Source organism: Monodelphis domestica, chromosome 1, assembly GCF_027887165.1.
Source record: "Monodelphis domestica isolate mMonDom1 chromosome 1, mMonDom1.pri, whole genome shotgun sequence".
In the NCBI taxonomy this organism is placed as follows: domain Eukaryota; kingdom Metazoa; phylum Chordata; class Mammalia; order Didelphimorphia; family Didelphidae; genus Monodelphis; species Monodelphis domestica.
The window spans coordinates 122,445,373-122,467,480 of NC_077227.1; the positions used below are offsets into that span (position 1 = coordinate 122,445,373).

The following is a 22,108-nucleotide window of genomic DNA, read 5'->3' on the forward strand; positions in this document are numbered from 1 at the left end:
TAGGTTTCAGCATTTTGTGCACTCTCTCCTTAAATAAAGGACACTATATGTAGAACATTCTGAAGAAAGAATTCATATTACATGTGGGTGAAAATTCTGTATCAACCATGTCTTGTTTCTTACAACTGAAAATGTATTCTCACATATTTTTTGCCTTCCTTCCCTATGTTCCATCCCCTGCACATTGATTAAATAGAAAGATCTTCTTATGAGTTTATGATAAAATTTTCCTGCCTTCTCTTAACAATGGTATCTGTTGCAAATACTTATCATGAGCACTACAATAATAGGTGTCTCATAAGAGTAACTGGTACATTTTTTTATTTGCTTCTCCAAAGAGAATCTGTAAGCCTTCTTGTCAATTTACTACTTCTATTTATATATCTCAAACAGACACTACTGATGGACAATTAGCTGGTCCCAGAGTTGGATAGAAGTTTTAAAAAGCAAGCTTTAATTGCTATAGAAAGTTCTGTAGTACTATGCATGACCTTAGCTTTCTTCTGAAACAATCATCCTAAAATTAATATTCTTCTAGTGATGCTGAATGATTGTGTGTGTAATGGAATAATATAGACTCTAAAGAATTTAAATTGCAGATTATTCAAAGGGAAAATAAGAGGTGAACAATGATCAATGACATATTACCAATAAAAGGGTGCATTGAAAAGGCAAAATAATATCATTAGGGATATCAATGACCAGAAAGAAGGAAACAAATATTTATTAAATTCCTATTATGTGCCAAAATTAATTTACGTGCTAGATTTTTCAACAGCAAAATGCCATGGCCAAAAAAACAATAACCAAGTCAATGGCTGATCCCAAACCTCTTCATATTTAGCTATGTTGGTCACATGAAAACAAACTACTTGGGTTATTGCCAAGATCTTCAAGAAAGACAATAGAAAGATAATCCTGCCTCAACCATTCTAATCCATCCTACACACTATAATCAAAGTAATTTTCCTTACATACAGATTTGACCAATATTATTCCCCTTTTCAACCAAACTCAATAATTTTTTACCTCTCAGTTGAAATATATCATCCTCTGTTTAGTTTTAAAGATCTACAAAATATGACCCCAACCTATCTTTTCAGTTGCACTGGACTTTACTCCCTCTCCAGCTTCTCTATCATAACTAAAGTGCTTTTCTCTCAAGAGATGACTCCATCTCTGAACTCTTATCTGTGCCCAGAAGGTATTCCCTCCTTGCCTCTATCTTATGCATGAAGCCTTTCCAGATTCCCAGCAAGTGCCCTCCCTCCTCAACTACTTTGTATTTAACTTCTTATGTATATGTGTGTATTTATTAACTTCATAATTCTTTTCTATTTTGTATATTTTTTACCTGCCTCACTAGAATGTAAGCTCATTAGAAGTAGAAATTATCTTATTATTTTTAATTACATTTCCCAGAATCTAGCATGATGCCTGTTACAAAGCTTCATTAGCTTATCAACAATACTTGCTGATTAGCTGATACTTTATAAAACTGGACAAATAACAAAAAATGCATGTGTACGAACAAATAATTTAGAAACTCATGAGAAATAATTGTGTGGGAAGAAATGAAGGGGATATAGTATTTCTACATCTTATACTATAAAGTAGTAATCATCAACACTTTGGAACTGATTTTTTTTAAAAGAGAAAAATAAATCAAGGAACAATCAAAATAAAAGTCAACAACTATGAAATGCAAAACTCCATGTTGGATAGATCCAAGAACATGCTGGAAAGATCAAAGCCTGGGAAAGGGCTTCTATATGACAAGAACTGCTAGGACAATAGGGACACAATTTGGTCAAAATAACTTTAGACTACCACCTTCTATCAGATACTATGTTCCACCACTATCAGATATGTTCCAAACTTTTTTTGTCAGAAATATAGTTAGATCATTAAAAAGGATATAGGAAAATAGTTGGCGTTGTCTTTCTCAACTACAGGTAATGGGAGAATTCTTATTAAATAAGACATAGGAAAGATCACAAAAAAATAAAACAATTTTGATTACTTGAATAATCATTCAACTAAAACTTCTTTATCCACTGTCATCACCTCTAACTGGATGTCATAGAAATCTTAAAATTCAACCTGTCCAAAGCTGAAATTATTCTTCTTTCCAAACTGTAATAGATGGCAAATTTGGGGAAGACTTGTGATAAAGGAAAAAGGTGATAAAGGAAATGATAGTCTTCCCCCTTCTAAGGCTGCCTTCAACTTTGCTCTGCTGGGTTCTGTGAAGGATCTATTTGAAGAGATTATGGTGGTAAATTCTCTTCTTAGGGAGAGAAAGTCAAATACTTGGAATCAGTTCTTGAATCTTAATCTTAACTAAAATTTATTGAAGGGAAAGAGAAAGGGTACAGGGCAGAAAGAGGATAAGGATTCAGTGTTCAGGAAGGAAAGACTGAGAAGGGATCCCTAACTAGCTAATATCCTTCCCCCCAAAGTCAAGCAGATAAGATTTGGTTTACCTGACCCGCTTGAGGTCAGAATAAAGATACTCTATTTCTTGATTTCACAGTAAGTATCCCCAAGTTCAGAGTTAAGGAGGTAATGCAAAATGTTATTATTGGAAAGCTTATTTCCTAAAGTCCTGTCCAATAGGTTATCTTCTGATGGGATCTGGTCAGGAAATGACAGAGAGAAAAATCACTGGATCCAGAAGCCAGTTGGAGCTACCTGTCTGGTCTATGATGTCAGACAGAAGTCCACTCCCAACTGTAACTGGGTCAGCTCAGTTCCCTCTTCAAAGTTCTGAATTCCTTTTTCTGCCCATCCCCCACTGCCATAGAATTCTGCAGCTCTCTCCTTGTTCATTCTCTCCAAGATGTCAAACCTTCTCTCACAAAACCCTCCATTTTTTGGAATTTCTCTATTATTATTGAGGGTACTACCATCTTCTCAGTTACTCAGGCTTACAACCTAGGTGTTATATCACAGACTCCTCACTTTTTTTACTTCCCCATATCCTGTGAGTTGCCAAATCCTGACACTTTAACCTTCTTAACATTTCAACCCCATTCTTACCCTTAACACCATCACTATCCTGGTAAAGGCCCTCATTACCTCATGCTTAAAATATTATTTTTAAGATCCTGCTGGTTGATGTCTTAGCCTGAAATCTCTCCCTACTCAGCTGTTAAATTTTATCTCCTCAAAATGTAAGTCTGGCCACATAACTTCTAGTCAAACAACTACTGTTGCTTCCGATATCAAATATAAAATTCTGTCTGTCCTCTTACTATCTTCCCAGTTTTTTTATACCTTTCTACCCACTTACCCTATGTAATCTGCAATCTATGGACAAGGAATTCCTTATTGTTCCTAGAAAACAACACTCCATCTTCCAACTCCAAGCATTTTTACTGGCTGTCCTCTCTGTACATGATTCTTCCTCCTTCCTCAACTTTGACTTCTGGGATTCCCTGGCTTTCTTCAAGTTTTGGTTTAAGTCTCACCCTTCTACAAGAAGTCTTTCCTACTCTTTCTTAATTCTGGTGCTTTCCCACTGTCAAATATCTCCTATTTAAGCTGAATATATCATGTTTGTACAAAGTGGTTTATGTATAGTCTACCCTATTTAACTGACTTTCTTGAGAACAGGGACTGCTTTGCCTTATATCTCCAGCATTTCACACCGGGCCTGGAATACAGCAGCACTTAAAATACTAAGTGACTGACTAAAATTAACAAGATTTTGTTCTAACAAAATCAGATCAACTAGGATAAGTGAAATTGTTGATGAAGAAAAATGAATGTCTCAAATATCTCTGATAAATGTTCACTTAGCTATGTACAGAATTAACACTAATATATAAGACCAAGAGATTCATTCCCCAGGGTAGGAGTATACAAGGGATATGTATAGTTCTCAAAAAGATTGGACAGTACTATATTAACAATTTTTTTGAAGGACTACTCCAAAATACTGGTAATAAGAGAAATAGAAATTCAAACCTCTTTGAGGCTTCATCTTATCTCCAGAAAATTGGCAAAGAGGACAGAAGATAAAATTAGTCACAGATGAATGGCTGTAGGAAGACAAGCATACCAACACACTGTTGACAGTTCTATAAAATTGGCCTGACCACTTTAAAAAGCAATTGGTAGTTATGCAAAAAAAGATCTCTAAAATCTCTATTCCCTTGAACCCAGAGATTCTTCTAGAAATATGGCCAAAGGATACAGAGACAAAAAAGTCTTATAAATACCAAAATATTTAAGTAGATGCTCATTAGGGATATGCTGAACAACTTAAAGTAAATAAATATAGTAGTATATTACACCAAAAGAATTGAAGAATATGAGGAATCCAAAGAAAATTGGACAGACATGTGAATTAATACATCATAGAACATAGAAAATTGTAAACACCAGGGAAATGTGATGAATGTAAACAAGAACAGTAAACCAAAATTGAATGCTACCTAATTATAATTACAAAGATTGGTCTTGGAAATGACAAAAACTTCCCTTATTTCTCTGTAATGTATAGGAGTAAAATGTTGCAGAGTATTGCTATTAAAAGTTTTGCTGAATTTAAAAACAAAACTTTTTACAAATGATAATTACTGGATAGTGGAAGGTGCCAGAATGTTAAAAATGAATTTAACATAAAAACAAAAGGCAATAACAAATATAATGACCTTTTATCAGTCTTTATCCTATTTCACCTCCCTGAAACTCCTTCCTTAACTCTCACCTACCTGTTTGACCTTTCTTTTTCAATCTCCTATCTGGGATTATCATCCAAAGGCCCAATAAATGTGGTTCCATGCAGGGACTTCCTCCCTTTTTTATGTTATTTCTTGAGTTCAATTTTCATATGTAATCATACCAAATCTAGTCTTAATCTTTCAAGAAATCCAGGCCCACATCATCTACTGCCTACCAGATATCTCCATCTTAACCATTTAAGTCCAAAACAGAATTCATTATTATCTAAACTCACTCCTCCAAACTTTTTTTTCTTTTGTCTTTTTTGATTGAGCTCTGTCTCTCTAGTCATTCAAGTTTATACTTTTTCTAATCCTGCTACCATATCAATTTGGTTGCCTTTTATTTTACCTCCCAATCTCTCTAGCATCTATCCCTTTCTCTCTATTCACGTGGCTACCCCAATTCAGATTCACCTATTACAACAGACTACAAATTGGATTTTGTGCTTCTTAGTTCTCCCTCTTTCAATCTTTCTTATATACAGGTACAAAATTGATATTCCTAAAACTTAAGTCTGATCAACTCTTCAGCTCCACAAATAGTTGGTGACCCCCTAGAATAAAGTACAAACTTCTTAGTCTGACATTTAAAATCTACCACACTTGATTCACTACCTATTTTTCTCCATGTGTTTATTTCCTTTTACTCTCCTTTGCTGCACACATTACATTCAAACAAAAGTAAAATACAAACTATTCTATAAATTCAACATTACACTTCCTATTTGTCTCCTGAAAGCTTAACATGCATTCTCTCTTCACCTCTCCCTCTTGGGATTTCTGACTTCCTACAAGGCTTAGTTCAGGCCAATACCTCTTAAATGAAGCACTTCCTGATCCTTAGTGTTCTCTCTTTATTCATTTTATTTTGTATTTACTTATCTGTATATAGGTTGTAAAATTTAAGAATTCCTTGAAGGCAAGGGATTTCTTTTTTTTTTCCTTTCTAGCTCCCTCACCAAATACAACAGATATTTAATAAAAATTATTGAATTAAATTTTGACACCTGGAGGCTAAACTAGACTATCCCTAAAGGTCTTTCCAACTTTAAAATTCTATGACTTTAGGGAATTTCAATATAATAATTCCCCAAGATTTTACACAGTATTTGGGGGGGGAGACACTTGAGTTCCCCCAATTCTAATAAAGGCCTTAGATCTTCTAAATACTTAACTCTGAAAAATCCCTAATTTATGCATCTTTATTTTTTTCTCTTGGGGAAAAGATAGCCTCACACAACTTATCTAGGGCTATACAGTTTTGAATGATTAAATATGCTCATAAAACAATTTTTGAATTGTTCTGCAATTTATATACTTGGGCTTTGGATATCAGATTAAAATAAGATAATGCCCCTTTTCCAAGGACATATTTTAGATACCTTTCAAAAACAGTAATTCATACAAATCAATTTCTCCTATAGGATTTTTATTGATGCTTTTTCATAAAAGAACCACATCATTTGCTAAAGACTCTCTCCTCTGGTTCTTTAGTAAATCACAAATACCAATGTAATACAGAAGCCATCCATCTATTATTATCTCTCATTCTAAATGCACTATCACCCATCTCCTTTTCTAGTTATACACATCCAAGATGTCTTTTTTGCCAAGCCTTATCTTTTAAAATATACAAAGTGTTTGTTCCCATGTGCTGTTAGATCAATCTTACTAAAAATTGCTTTCATCTTGACAAAAATCTTCAGGGCTTCCCTATTTTCTGATTTCTTTATTGCCTTTAGTCCTCTTCTTTCTAATTGAGATTATCTGCATTTTTTAAAAATTGAATCTCACATCCTTGTAGAGGCATATTCTCTTTAGAGACTCTGGCTAAGGAATTAATTCTGTCTTTACTATGACTTTTTGGAATCTGCTTTCCTGTAGTCCAACATATGTCCCATATTACCTTTCCTCCAAAAAATACTGCTTTGTTGATATTTTTAATCATATTGAGAGCAAAATAAATTAAATAAAGGTTAGGATCACTGATCAGAACAAACAGGATAACAGAAAATGAAAAAAAGGCAGAGGCTAAAAATGCCCAGACTCAGGAGGGTCATGGTGGGTAGACATATACTCCAAAAAAGTCAAAGACAGAGAAGTTCCATTTTCGCCAAAATATTCATAGCAACACTTTTGGAGTAGCAAAGAATTGGAAACATAGGAAATGCCTATGGATTATGGGGTGGCTAAATAAATTATGGCATATTAATATAATGAGAAATTACCAATGCAAAACAATATAAAAAATCATAATCATAGATGATTCAAATGAACTTATAAGGAGAAAATTAAGCAGAATCCGGAAAATTACATCCATTACTACAATGATATAAACAGAAACAACTATATAAAACTTTAAATTGTCTAATTAAAACAACCAAGCTGATGGGGACAGCTAGGTGGCTCAGTGGATTGAGTCAGGCCCAGAGATGGGAGGTCCTGGGTTCAAATTTGACTTCAGACACTTTCTAGCTATGTGACCCTGGGCAAATCACTTAATCCCCATTGCCCAGCCCTTACCACTCTTCTGCCTTAGAACTAATACACAATACTGATTACAAGGGTAAGGGTTTTAAGGAAATAAAAAACAACCAGACCAACAACAAACACAACCAAGCCAAGCTCCAGAGAAGATTTAGGTAAGAGGCTCTGGAGGTAGAGTATTGCCTCAAATGGCATATGTATGACTGGTTTTACTGAACTGTCTTTTTTCTCCTCTTCTTCAATATTTGTACAAAGGGTCAATTGCAGACTAGAAGAGTGATATATTAGGAACTTAACTTGTAACTATAAAAGACATAAATATGAAAGAAAAAAAACATCAAGGTAATTCTACAAGGATATGAATATATAAATATTCCCTAGTGCTAACATAATAAAGAGGTCCTTTTAATATAAATAATACTGTCTATCCCAAAAGTCTTAGCTGTTTTTAAAACTAGGGATACAAAGACAAATTAAACAGTTCTTTCAAGGAAATTGCATTCTATCAATTATGTACAAATAGACATATATAAAATATATACATAGTAACTTTGAGGGGTAGATGCTCTAGCAGTTAAGGAGTTCAGGTAAGGATTCGTACAAGAGATGCCATCTAAGCTAAGATTTTAAAGTAAGTAGGGATTTAAAAGCCAGAGGAGAGGACGGAAATGCACTAAACATGAGAGACTTTTCAAATGTTTTGCTAAAAGAGTATACAATGTGTATTACTGTAGAATTAAGTCACAAAAGGTAGGATAGAGCAAGGTTATGAAAGATTTTAAATGCTAAACAAAGGAGTTTTTATTTAATTCTAAAATAGGGAGTAGACATGGCCAAAATTATGCATTAGTAATATCATGGTTGGCATTTATATAGCACTTTAAAGTTTGCAAAGCACCTTACATATACTAACTCATTTGATCCCCATAACAACCTTGTAAAATAGGTGCTACCATTATCCCCATTTCATAAGTTCTAGTTGTTGCTTCAAGCTCTAGTTAGCTACCCAGCCTTGATAACTATGGACTAACAGGGAATTTCCATTTCAGTTTGAGGAAACTGAGACATGAGAGAAGTGATTTTTTCCAGAATCACAGCCCAAATGTCCTCAGGCAAGATTCAAATTCACATCATCCTAACTCCAAATTCCACACTCTAAACACCACCATCTAGGTATTACAGCAGCTATGTGGAACATGCATGGTTTGAAGAACTGATAGTTTAGGGGAAATGTTGCAGAACAGCAGGCCTTTTGGCAAAATATTTGAAGCCTCTCATGTTAAACTTGTGGACAAAATGGAGTGGTTTCTGACGTGGCTGAATGATCATATAAAGAATCATCAATGGGTATTAAGTACAATGTCCCAGGAATCTTCTCTTAGCTTTATTTAGTTCAACTTTTATGAAAGGCTTGAATGAAGTTATCAGTAGCATGATAATCAAATGTGTAAATGACCCAAAACTAAAAGAGATATTTAACATATTGGATAACAAAGTTAGAGTCCTGAAAGTTTTGACAGGTTGGGACCAAAATAAGAACCAAGGTAATAAATTAGAGGCCATTGTAAGATAAAATTTCTTAGCAATTAAAAATTTTGAAAAGGTAGACTGTGCTGCCATAGAAGGTAATGAGTTCCACCTTGATGGAAGTCTTCAAGGAGCTGAGTCCTAGAAAGTTTAAGTTATTTACTCAAGATCAAACACTAAGGAAAGCCAAATTTAGGAATTCTTTTAACTGAGGCAAATCTGTTTAAAGATGGTGGGAGGATAGGGAAGGGTGTAAGAAGCTGGGCAGGATGCAGCAGTCAGTTTAATAGCAAATAAAGCTATCTAGAAAGGGGTTACCTATTGTCATTGAGTCTTATTCATGTTCATGAAGGTTGTGGGGAAGACAGAACACCACAGCAACAAGTCCCTGGGGATGACCTAGAAGTAATCACACCACACTGCCACAGTGGATGGCACGGGACAACAAGATGAAATGTAGAATGAGAGCAAGGAGGTAGCACTAGTGGCAGCACCCCAGTGGAAAGTCCTTGTTATTCAAGGCTGGGTAGCTAAGTAGAACTTGAAGCAACAACTAGAACTTAATTCTATAAGTTTCTAATTCAATGCATTCTTTTTAACTGTCCAGTGTGAAAAAAATTCTTTAGAATACAAACTTTGTAAAGATGAAATTTGTTTAAGTTGTAAATATACAGTCTTCATGACAAACATAATTTAAAAGTATTCAATGTTTTTTGTAGCTTTTTGGTGAATGGCTTTTTTAACCCTACCCTTAAAATCACCATTATTTCTTCTTAGTTTATTGTATGAGGAATGGAAGATACAAATAGAATGAAATCATTCCTCTTCTCAAGGAGCTAACCTTCTAAAGAGAAGAGAGAAAAAGAGACAGAGTGTGTGTTTGTGATGTGTATTATGTCTGTGTGGTGGGTATATTTGTGTACCCCAAAAAAAGTCTCTAGATCCCCAAGGAGGGTCTTTAGCTCTTTTTTTTTTTTAACCCTTACCTTCAGTCTCAGAATCAATTCTAAGGCAGAAGAGTGGTAAGGACTATGCAATGGGGGTTAAGTGACTTGCCCAGGGTCACACAGCTGGAAGTATTTGATTTTCAACCTAGGACCTCACGTCTCCAGGCCTGGCTCTTTTTCTATTTTTTAACTTTTTTTTAACACCTTCATTTTCAAATCTATTTTTCCTCCTCCCTTACCCATGCAACATACAACAAAGAAAAACCAAAAAACTCATCAACCAAGTGTGACAATATATGAACTATTTATTCCAAAACCATAGTTTCCCACCTTTTCACATTTTCCTATCTCTTCTTCAAAAAAGGTCTTTTTCAATTAAATTCTACAAGAATTTAACACTTTTTTTGTTTGAAAAAGTTTCCTGAAGTAATTACAGATTCCCAAGTTGTTACAACCTGAAGGTACCAGAGTTCAACTTAGTCTATTCTCTATTTTACAGAAGAGAAAACTGAAGTCACAATAGTTAAAGAGATTTGCTTTAAATGAATGCTACTGAATAAAATGTTGAGAATATAAACTCTTTGCTTTTAATAATCATTACCACCATAACACAGCAAATATATTCCCAAAACAATTGTGAATGACTTACTAAACTGAAAATGGTTTATATTCCTATGACTTCACAAACATTCGCTTTAATCAACTAAGATAAAGAAGATAAACAAATGATTCAGTTTCCTTAAATAGCTACAAAATTAATCTGAATACAAAAATTAATCAATATTTTAAAATGTATTGCAAAAACCTTCTAAAGTTAAATCTACATATATAAGAATTTAAATAGACTTAAAGCATGCACTAAACACTTCAACTCAACAAATATTATGCATCCATATTACTAGTTGTGGGGCACTAAAGAAGTTCTAGGGATACAACAATGAAATAAGATGAAATTCCTGCCCTAAGGGAGTTTACAGTAAAATTGGGGAAGAAATTAAATACAATTAACTATAAAGCAAAAATGTAATAAGAAATATATTTTAAAAACAGCAACATTCTTCTAACGATGCGGTATGGCTGTGAGTCATGGAATATACATACATATATATATATACACATAATATATATACACATACATATATATACATATATACATCCTGTCTCTCCAAACCGATTACAAGCTCTTCCAGGGCAGGAATGAATATCTTCTATTGTTTTATCACCAGTGCCTTGTAGGTGATCAATACGGCTGTGTTGGTTGTTGATGATAGTTCTGTATTGAAGAATTTCAGAGGTAAGGCCTAAAAGACGGATTTGGTATCCCCTGAAATCTGTGCCTCTATAGTAGAAAAGAGTCCAGTAGGTAGCTTCTGGAAACGGGAGAGCCCAAACATGTTGAAATGGTTGCCAATAGCCCTTCCAGGAGGGAGAAGGAAGGAACTCCTAGCAGCTACAAGGATATAGAAGCTTGAAAGTGAGGCCCTTCCTTCTCTCCAGTAGGGAAGCCCAAAGAAGTAGTTTTCTTTATGCTCCATGATGCTTTTTTTTATTAACACCAGCAGCAGTTGTTTAGCCTGGAGAATGCCATGAGATGATAGCAGTATTCAATGCAGGATATGGACAACGCAATCTATTTCTTTTGTAGCTTTAGTAAAAATGCAAATATTTGTGTTTAGGTCCAGAAGGAGTCACACTACTCTAGGGATTCTATGATTGATCTTCATATTTTATACACATGATATCACTTTTAGAATGTCTAATCAGTTCATTGTTATGCCTGTCATAATGAACTAAAGTGTGGAAGCTGCTAACATCCCTCTACTGTGATCTACCATATCAAAGGGTTATATACTAATGGGGCACAATGGACATAATTTCTGCTTCCTCACCATTGACCAGACTTGAAAAGTCATATTTAGATGACTGTTGAAAGCCCTTTGAAATAATTCAACATGCTATAAACATATCACATAAAATATAAAAGTTCTCAATAAAAAATAATTCTAGAAATGAACATTCTAAAACTTTCTGTGATTTAAATATAAAAGTATACTGACTAAAAATAAGAAAAATCTGAACCTGAATAATTTTTAAAAGAAAGAATATTTAACTATCCAGTATTTCTACAGAACAATGTTTTACAATCAACAATTTTTTTAAAGCACCTACAATATGCCAGGCATTATGTCATGTGATAGGGCTACAAAGACAGAAAAGAAATAGTCTCTACTCTCAAAAAGCTTACATTCTATCAGGGGACACAAATACATACATATACATATGTACCCAGATATTATTATATATGTATACTTATATATGAAACACATATACACATGCATATACATAATAGATTCAAAATCAATACAATGTAGTTTAGAGAGGGATGGAACTGAATAATTAGGGGTAAGGAGGAGACCAAGAAGGATTTCATGTAGGAAGAAAACCTGAGTTGCATCTTGACACAAGGGATTCTACAAGGGAGAGGTGAGAAGGGAATGCATTCCAAATATAGGAACTGATTATTACAAAAGCTGGAGTAACAGCAAATGTATTTTATAAATGTAATGTACTGATATCACTAGAAAATACTAAGTGCTCCTGTATCAGAGTACTAAATTGACATAGGGTCTAAAAAGCATGTTGGTAATGCAAAGAATAAATTCCATGACTTGCTAATACTATATAGCAACTACTTGAGCTAGTCAGTCTATTTTTGGCTCTAAGTGTTCAAACTACAAGGAAAAAATGCATTGCCAAACTTACCAAAAATTTCCAGCCACACAGAGATTCACAAATGAAGGAGGATCTACTAAACTATAGCATTTTCCTTATTATCAACTATAATTTATGATATTCTACTCTGTATTATTGTCATTTACAAAAATAACAATACAAATAATAATGCATGTCTTCCTTTCCTCCCCTAAACTGAAGCTATTTAGTTGGTAGGGGACCACATTGTATCTACCTTTGAATGTCCTTTTACACTATTACATTGACATATATATCATAGGCACTCAACAAATGTGTAATTAAGGAAATCTCCAACAAACAGCATTTTTAAAATCTATTTAAGACTCCATACATTTAGACCTCCAAATATTAGCTCCAAATTGGAAAAGACTAGATTGTCATACAAAGGTAGTTCACAATGTATAGTCAGTTGTCACTACCTAGACTCTAAAGAGACAATATTCTTTCATTTGTTCAAAAAGCATATTTTCAGTGCCTACTATGTACGAGGAGCTAGAAATGCAAAGCCAAAAACTTGGCTTCAAAGAACTTATGCTCTGTTGAGAACCAACTACCATAGACATTTAGACAAAAAAAAAATATGAAGGATTACTGTCTTAACCTTTTTAAGGGCTATGACCTCTAAAGGAACTCTTAGCAAGCATTAGAAATTTTAATCAATCAACAAGCATTTTTAAAAAAATATCACCTATTTGCTAAGCTCTGAGCACATAAATATAAAAAAATGAAACAATCTATATTCACAAGGAGCTTACATTTTAACTGATAGACATCAAGGGCATATATAAATACAGCATAAATAAAAAGTGATTAAATACAAATAAATAGTCATTTGGGAGTGAAGAGTATAACAAGTTGAGAGGATCAGGTGAGAGGTTTGGTGCTTAAGCTATATCATAAAGAAAAAGAACTTTACAAGGCAAAAGTAGGGAGGCTGTACATTACAGTTATAAAGGACAGGCAGTTCAAAGGATCAAGTTAGGAGATGGAGTATCATGTGGGAAGAACAAATAAAATAAAAGGTCAGTTTGGCTGGATTATAGAATCTAGGAATGGAAGTAAAATTCAATAAGGCTGGAAAGATATGTTGGAGTCAGGCAGGAAACAGTTAAAAAGTTAGGCAGAGTGGCAGCCAGGGCTCAATGGATAGAGCTCCAAGCCTGGAGAAGGGAGGATCTGGGTCCAAAGTTAGACCTGGACATTTCCTAGCCATGTGACCCTGGGCAAGACACTTAACACAATTTGTCTAACCTTACTGCTCTTCTGCCTTAGAACTGATATCAACTGTAAGAAAGAAGGTAAGGGTTTATTTAAAATATATATGTGTATATACACATGTATTTATGTTTGTAGATGGATAAATTTTAAAAAATTTTAAGCTAAGCAGAAGGGTTTATATTTTGTCTACCAGGAAACAAGAAGTCACTGGAGTTTATTTAGCAGGGATGACATGACCAGGTAGTTTAAGGAAAATACTTTAGAAGCACAGTGTATGGGGAATTGGAATGGTCAGGGATTAAGGCATGAAGACCAATTAAAAAGTAATAACCTAGGTGAGAACTGATGAGAGCTTAAAAAGTAGAAGCTGGGTAAGCAGAAAAAGAGATCAGATAAGAAAAATATTGTGAGGGCTGAGAAGCAAGATATGGCAAATGAATGGATATATGGAGTAAGGGAGAATGAAAAGTTAAGGATAATATCAAGGTTATAAACTTGGGAGACTCAAAGGGCAGTGGTGTTTTTGACAGAGAAGTATGGATGAATAAAATGTTTTCAGGAAAAGATAGTTAATTCAGTTTTGGATATGTTGGGTTTGAGACATCTCTTCTACCACAGAAATCAATAGTAAGGGAAAGTCTTAGATTTCATTGTGCATGAGAATCCTTTCCCTTCTCAGATGTCAGACCTATAATTCTCTACTATGGGCTGGATGGGCAGAGGAATTTGCTACAAGTTACTTACATCTCTCTTATTCTAATTGTCCCTAAGGCAGAGAACATGTTATAAAGTCTTAAGTTACAATAAAGATTCAACTGCTTATGAAGGGATTTCCCTACAAGGGGCATCCCTTCAAAGCAAACTTCCCTTCCCTTCATCTTATAAATGTCACTGCTTAACCATCACTAAAAAACAGACACTTCATGCAAAATAACTAGATAATACTTTTTCATTCCATCTTGATTTAAGAAGTTTCATGAAATGGGAGTGATTTAACATGAACAAGATTTGGGGGCTGCTAGGTGGCTCAGTGGTTTGAGAGTCAAGCCTAGAGAGGAGAGGTACTAGATCCAAATCTGGCCTTAGGTACTTCCTAGCTGTGTGACCCTGGGCAAGTCACTTAACCCCCACTGCTTAGCCCTTACTACTCTTCTGCCTTGGAACCAATACACAGTATTGATTGAGGTAAGTCTAAAATGCATTATAAGATTTAAGTTGGCATGTTAACAGAATAATATATCCCCTCAGTTCTAAATTCAGAAACTTACTTTTTTATGCTGTGATGAAAAAAACAAACAGCAAAAGTCCTTCCATTTAAATAAATTCAGTTAATCAAGAAAAAAAGAAAAAAAAAGCAACCTCCCCCAAATGTCCCTAGGTTCCTGGGTCACTGGGTCAACAATCTCATACACCAATTACAGTTTGGCAGGGATAATAGGAATACTGCTCAATATTTAACAAAGATACTTAAAAACAGTAGGCATTCCAATGTTTTATTAATGATGACTACTATGAAATATAAAGATGTCATTAGAAGAATACCTCTTCAAAGAGAGGTGATAGAGTATAGAATCAAAGACATTTTGAGACATGGCTGGTATGTGAATTATTTTTTGCTTAACTGTATTTGTTATAATTAAAGGCAATTTATTGGGGGGAGGGAAAGAATTGTGAGGGAAAAGATGGGTGGAGATGTATAAATGAAAAATAACATTATCAATGTTATAGACATGTTCAGAATAACAAAAACAAGGCAATGTTAGAACTATCATGTAATTTAATTTTTTTTTAACCTGGACATGATAGAGTCTTGGTTTCATATATGATTTTTTTCCCCACCCAAACTAGTCTACTCAAAATTACTCATCATCTCTTAGTTGCCAAATCCAATGATCTTTTCTCTATCCTCCTGCTCCTTGCCCTCTGTGCAGGCGCTGGCACCTTTGATCATGTTTTCCTCCTTGATACTCTCTTCTCTCTAGGTTTTTGGGACACTATTCTCTCTGGTTTTCTTCCTATCTATCTGACTTCTGTATCTTTGCTAGTGACTCTAACTTTAGGAGTTCCTCAGGGTTCTGTCCTGAGTCCTCTTTGTTTCTCTTTCTCTACTATTTTACTTGGATAATTTCATTAGCTCTCACACTTTCTATGCTGATGATTCTCAAATCCACCTTCCCTGTCCAAAACTCTCTGCTAATCTCAAATGTCCCATCTCCAAAAGTCTATTGGACATATCAAACTATCTAGTAGATTATCTCGAACTCAGTGTGATCAAAAAAGAATTCATTATCTTTACTCATAAACCTCTCTTCCTACCTTCCCAATTACTGTAAAGGGCAGCATCCTCCTCCTCGTTTCTCAGGATCAAAGCTCAAGAATTATCCTAGAGTCCACACTCTCTCTACTTCCATATGTAATCTATTGCCAAGGCCTGTCAATTTCACCTTTGCAACATCTCTCCAATATACTCCCTTTCCACTGTTACCACTCTAAAGAAGACCCTCATCAGCTCATACCTGGACACAGCCAGCTAGTGGGCCTGCAATACTTTGCCCACTGTAATTCATCCTCCATTCAGTCACTATATTGATTTTCCTAAAATACAAGTCTGATCATGTCATGCCTCCCTCCCCCACAGCTCAATAAACTCCATTGGCTTCCTCCTTTTGGCATTTAAAGTCCTTCATAAGCTAGCTTCTTCCTACCTTTCTAGTCTTATTATACCATAATCTCCAATACATACTCTGATCCAATAACACTGGTTTCCTGGTGGTTCCATTTAACAAAACATTCCATTTCTTACCTCCAGGCATTTTCTCTGGCTGTTTCCTAAGCCTGAAATGCTCTCACTCCTCCACTCTTAACTACTGCCTCCCCAGGTTTCCTTTAAGTCTCCATTAAAATCCTACCTTTCAAAAGATGTCTTTACCAACCTTTCTTAATTCTAGTGCCTTCCTTCAGTTAATTATTACCCATTTGTGTATATAGCTAAGTTCCTTGAGGGCAAAGACTAAAAAGACTGTCCTTTGCCTCTTCCTGTATCTCCAGCACTTAGTACTGTTCCTTACACATAGTAAGGATTTAATAAATGTTTATTGATTGAGATGGTAACATTCATTTTTGTTGATGAATATGTTTTTCTAACTAAAAGTCTCATTTTCCTCTTTCCTAACCTTTATTCACCTTCTCTGGGTTAGCAATAAAAACAGTGTATCAAAACTCCATAGGAAGCTTTAGTTGCAACAGCTGGCCGGTCTTCCCTCTCATAAAATAAAAGATTTGCAAGACTCAGATTGAAAACTTGAAACTAAATTCAATGAATGTTATTAGGAATGTGTTGAAAGGTATGTTTACATAAGAAATAGTCCCTGGCCTCCTGAGATAATTTATTAGGAGGATATTAATACACACAAGCTAATATAATGAAAAATAATGGATGGTAAATGCTTTAATGAGGTAGGAAGTGCTAAATGGAATCTAGGGGGAAAGGTCAAGGACACCTCTGATTATAAAGATATGGGGAGACTTGTTGGAGAAGGTGACATCTGAGTTGAATTTAATGTATTAAAATTCAAAAAGGGGAAGAGGAAAGAATCATAGGAATTGGGAAAAGCACTGGTGACAGTACAGAATAAGTAAAATCCAAGGTAGGTAATGTGAACAAGTAGCGTAACTTGACCAGACCCTAGAGAGTCAGTATGGCATAAGACTGGAAAAGAAAGCACTAGATTATGGGAAATCAAAAGAAAAAGGAAATTCAAATGCAACCTTTAAAGTATCCTTTAAAATTCCTTTACATGCTTTTTACATGCAAGTGCCTTTCACTGTAAATGGTACTCCAATAAGAAAGAACATTTTTAAAAAGATTTAGATTTGATTTGATTTTAGTCCAATTGGATTTGCTATTAGTTTATTTTCTTGTTTTTTGGTGATTTTTTGGTAAACTTGGGTTGAATAGGGTGGGAGGAATAAAGAATGTCAAGGACTGTATACAGGTAGTATAGATGATGATTGATATGGGTGAAATAGCATTTCTTGGAGTTAGCCTGTATTTGAATTCTGTACAGAGTCTATCTTTGAATTCCTAAAGCCCTACTGAATATTGATTAGAGCTTGAACTTAGCATTAAAATAAGAGAAGAAAAAAGGTCTGCAACATTACCATACTTATGGTCATGCAAAGATCAATTAACAAGTGCAGGGCTTTTTGAAACAAAATGCCTAATTTTAGCACAAATATAGAATATGTTAATAACATTATTCCCATTTAGTTGTATATGAGATAACCAAATGGAATAAGCTTCATCCAATTTTCATTTTATTTCAATTATAGGAGTTTCAAATAATTAAGAACAAAAAACCTAGAAAGTGCCTAATTTTAAAGAATTTTTTTTAGTATTTTTCAAAGTATAATTAAGATTTCATTATAACTAGCTAGAAATCTAAACTGGACAAAAAGAAAAGATTTAGGATACCTAATGCTTTTATTGAATTCTCTAAACTCTTTTGGTTTAAAAAATTCTTTGTAAACGATATTTAAATTGGATTCTTTTATGTTAATGATTTGGCAAATAACAGATATTCATGTTAGAAGAGTGAAATGATTCATGTAAGCTCATCATTTAACATTATCAAGTAAATCAAACATTGATTTTAACAATAAAGGTTATCACAAATCCTTGAACAGTCGAGATGGGTCTGAGTCCAATGATATTATGGAGCAATTTTTATTTTTGCTTTAATGTAAGGCTATGCCTGAGATTTTTTGGCCAATTTTAAGATAGCTAACTGTAGCTTTTGAAGGTAACCCCATTAGAGTAAGATGACCAGATGTCATGGGTTTTACCCTCTTGTCCCCAGAGGCCATCCATTCCAGATTCTGTTCTGGATCAGGTTTCTGGCTCTTGTCAAAAAACAACTATGCCTTCCCAAAAAAACCAAGACTAGAAAAGATATAAAGAGAGAAGACTTACAAAATGAGTAAAAGATGCTGATTTTCATTTCTAAAATTGAGAGTTAACAATTTACATTCCAAAACATAAGTTCATCCAAAATAAATTAGCCCAGTGCTTTATAAAAATGGCATATCTTTGGGGTCTTTAATGATCTAAGCAAAGAAAAGATCCTTTCAACATAGCTACAAAACTCTCTCTCCCCATATTCATTTCATTTCCCTGAAACCCCACTAATGAAAGTGTTAATATATGGTATTTAAATCTATAAAGAAAGAAAAAGGAAGCACTGGGAAGGTATCATATCCTTTAATATTTACTCTCCTTTTACCATCGGATCTGATCTTCAACAAATTAAAGAATTTAACAAACGGTTTAACACTAGTTCCCAATAAGTTCTTATTAATATTACCCTTGAGAGAGCTCTACTCTAAAGGTTCCATTCTCAGACCCACCTGCTTATCAACTCTAGTCTTGTAATATTAAATCCAGTTACATATACTATGCATTCATTCACAAAGCTAAAATCCTATTTCATATTTTTTTCATTTCCAATGAAAGTAAACAGAGAAGTTTAAGAATTAATGATACAAAACCAAGAATTAATGATACAAAACAAGCACATTTAGTCTTTTGTAATTTGTCTCCCTTGGTACCCTTGTCTTCCTTTCTGCGTGGTTATGATTCTTTAGTTTCTCTTTTATTCTATTTCTGTTTTTCCCCTCTCTCTGCCTTTCCTTTCTACTTTGCATTTTCCCCCTATGTCTATGCCACAGAAATCAGGAATGACTGGAATCCTAATATATTCATAAGGGAAACTTTAAAAAATTAGCAACAAATATTGGTATATGATTTTTCCCCTCCTCTTGGCTTTTATAATAAACTTTTTTTTCACAGCCTGTCCCAATTCTTACTTTTCTCCAATGAGTTAAAAATGAAGCTAAAATAAATGTCTGTTGGCTTACATTACTGTTTCCTTCTATCTTTACTTTCCATTCAAGTCTCTCATTCAAGTGCCACAAGCAAAAAAGCATAACTTCTGAAAGCATTCAGTAAAGAAAATTTCCCCATTATGAACTACAATGGACTAGCATGGTAGAAAGAACACTGTATGTGACATCAGAGGACCTGGGTTTCAGGTTGTGTGATATAAGCTAAGTCATTTAACCTCTCTAGGTCTTAGTTTTCTAATCTGTAAAAGAGAGGGGCTAAGATAGCCCCTTCCAGTATTACATTCTATGTCCTCTTGGTGACATTGTGACTAAGTAATTCTGAACAGAGGAAACTAAGAGTGTTTCTCAAAAAAAAAGTTGTCCTTTTAAAGCACTGGAACAATATTAGCAAAATAAGCTTCCAATAATATAGCTACAAAGTGCTCTGCCTACAAACATTTCCCATATATTTTGAATATAGATCATAACCTTCAGAGCTCTTCCACTCTGCTTACATTCTTAACTATTCTCTTTTCTGTGCTGTTATTTTCTCTTCTAACTCCACCTATTCCAAGTGTCTCTTACAAAAGCTTCATTTCTCAAATAGAGAGAACTGAGTCAATTTTATAAGTATACAAAACATTCCCCAACTGAAAAATGGTCAAAGGATATGACCAGGAGGTTCTAAGAGGAAGAAATTAAAACTATCCATAGTCATATGAAAAAATGCTCCAAATCATTACTGATTAGAGAAATGTGGTATATTTAATATTGCTAGGTAAAGTCACAAAAATTTGGTGATTATAAAGTTACTAAAAATTATTGCAATAAACCATCTTTAATGCTAATATATCCAATGATGGAGACTGAGTGCTATGTTCCCCCCCCCAGGACAAATGCTGCAACCACCCCCAGTGAACGAGTGCTGAGAACCCCTCTTAAGTGCCACCACAGATATGCACCAAAGTATAGAACTGAGTGACTGAAGCATAGAACACTATTTACTCATTCATTCATTCACTACTGTCTCCAAAGAAATGAAACTAAAAATCACCTAGACAATGAAGAACAGGGCATGATAGTCGTAAATTGGCTGCCAACACATTGCAACTAAGTCATTATACAGGATAAAAAGTAAAGGAAGAAGAAAACAACTGTGATGCTCAATGTGGACATTAGATTACCCAATAAAGAGAAAAATAAACATAAGATCATAGAAGGGCTGGAAGGGACCTCAGAAGACCTCTAGTTAAACCCCATCATTTTATAGTTGATGAAATTGAAGCTAATGAGGGTTAAAAAACTTGCCTCAAGTCACAAAGGTTGCAAGCATCAGAGATAAGATTTAAATGAAGTCCTTTGAAACCAGAGTTGTGTTCTTTCTACCATAATGTATATGATGAAAACAAAACTCAGGGAGGCAGAGAAAGCAAAAAAAAAAAATATATATATATATAATTTTTCCTTTAATTCAACATGTGAATTTATTTTAAGTCAGTCTAGCATGATTACAAGTTGGTTTTTCATTGTCTTCATCAAAAACATGAAACTGAAATTCAAAATTAAGAATCTGTTTATGCAACAAACAACTATTGTCAGAAAGGAATTTTTCTCCCTCCAGTGTCACTTTCTTTTTATGTCATTTCTCAGTGACCTGGAGGTCAAATCCACTGAGTAAATTCAGGCATAGATGAGCCTCAGAAAAAGGAAGTTATAGAACCAATGAACTAACAAGAAAGGAAACAGTGATTCCACAGACACTGCCCCCCCCCCCCAAGGCCTAGGCAAATTAAGAAACTATGATTTGTTCCTGATATGTGACATGTGAGAGTTAGTGGGTGCAGAAAAAAGCTTATTAGTTGAGACTGGGAGGAAGTCTGAGTCTTTGACGTGCACGTGGAGCAGAGTAGATCCTTGGTGGAGTGTAGCTAGAAAGCCCATTATGCTAGTAATAGATTAGAAAGGTTAAGTACCTTTCTACCTCTCTCCTACTTTTTCCTTAGTTGTTGTAGTAGTAGTAATAGCAGTAGTAGTAATTACTATTACTACTTTTGATTTTAAAAAGTTATTAAGCTACAACCAGCTTCATAATTTTAATATTACACTATAAAGTACAAGGTCTGGTGAGAAAGGAAAAAAATGTTTAAACTGGCCTTAGGAACAAAACCAAAGTCTGAAAAAGTCAGTAAAAGGAGGATCCTGAAAGAGGATCTTAATTCAATTTCTGTATGCCTCATCTCACCTTTGTGACTTTAACCAATTCATTTAACCACTCCAGAAACCAGTTTCCTCATCTGCAAAATGAGAGAGTTGAACACTAAGATCCTTTCTAATCCAAGATCAATGATCCTATGATTTCAACATTTACTGCATACAAGAAACACATATTAAACATAAAGACATAAAAAGGAAAGATGGAACAAAATTATTATTCTTCAGATAACTTTAAAAATGTAAGAAATGCAATTATAATCTCAGACAACAAAAACTGAAAAAGTCAAGAGACAAACAGGAAAACTTTATTATGACTTACTTAAAAGCCCCAAAGGCAATACAAAA

General features: G+C 34.3%; 1 protein-coding gene and 1 non-coding gene across 2 annotated transcripts in view; both read right to left on the minus strand.

Annotated features, from left to right (window-relative positions):
• ABHD17C (abhydrolase domain containing 17C, depalmitoylase) overlaps nucleotides 1–22,108 on the minus strand; it is a 73,802-nt gene that overhangs the window by 40,673 nt on the left and 11,021 nt on the right. The window lies entirely within an intron of this gene.
• On the minus strand, nucleotides 11,123–11,183 carry MIR7292 (microRNA mir-7292). The gene has a single exon (NR_127495.1). It is a non-coding gene; the product is annotated as a microRNA mir-7292 (primary transcript).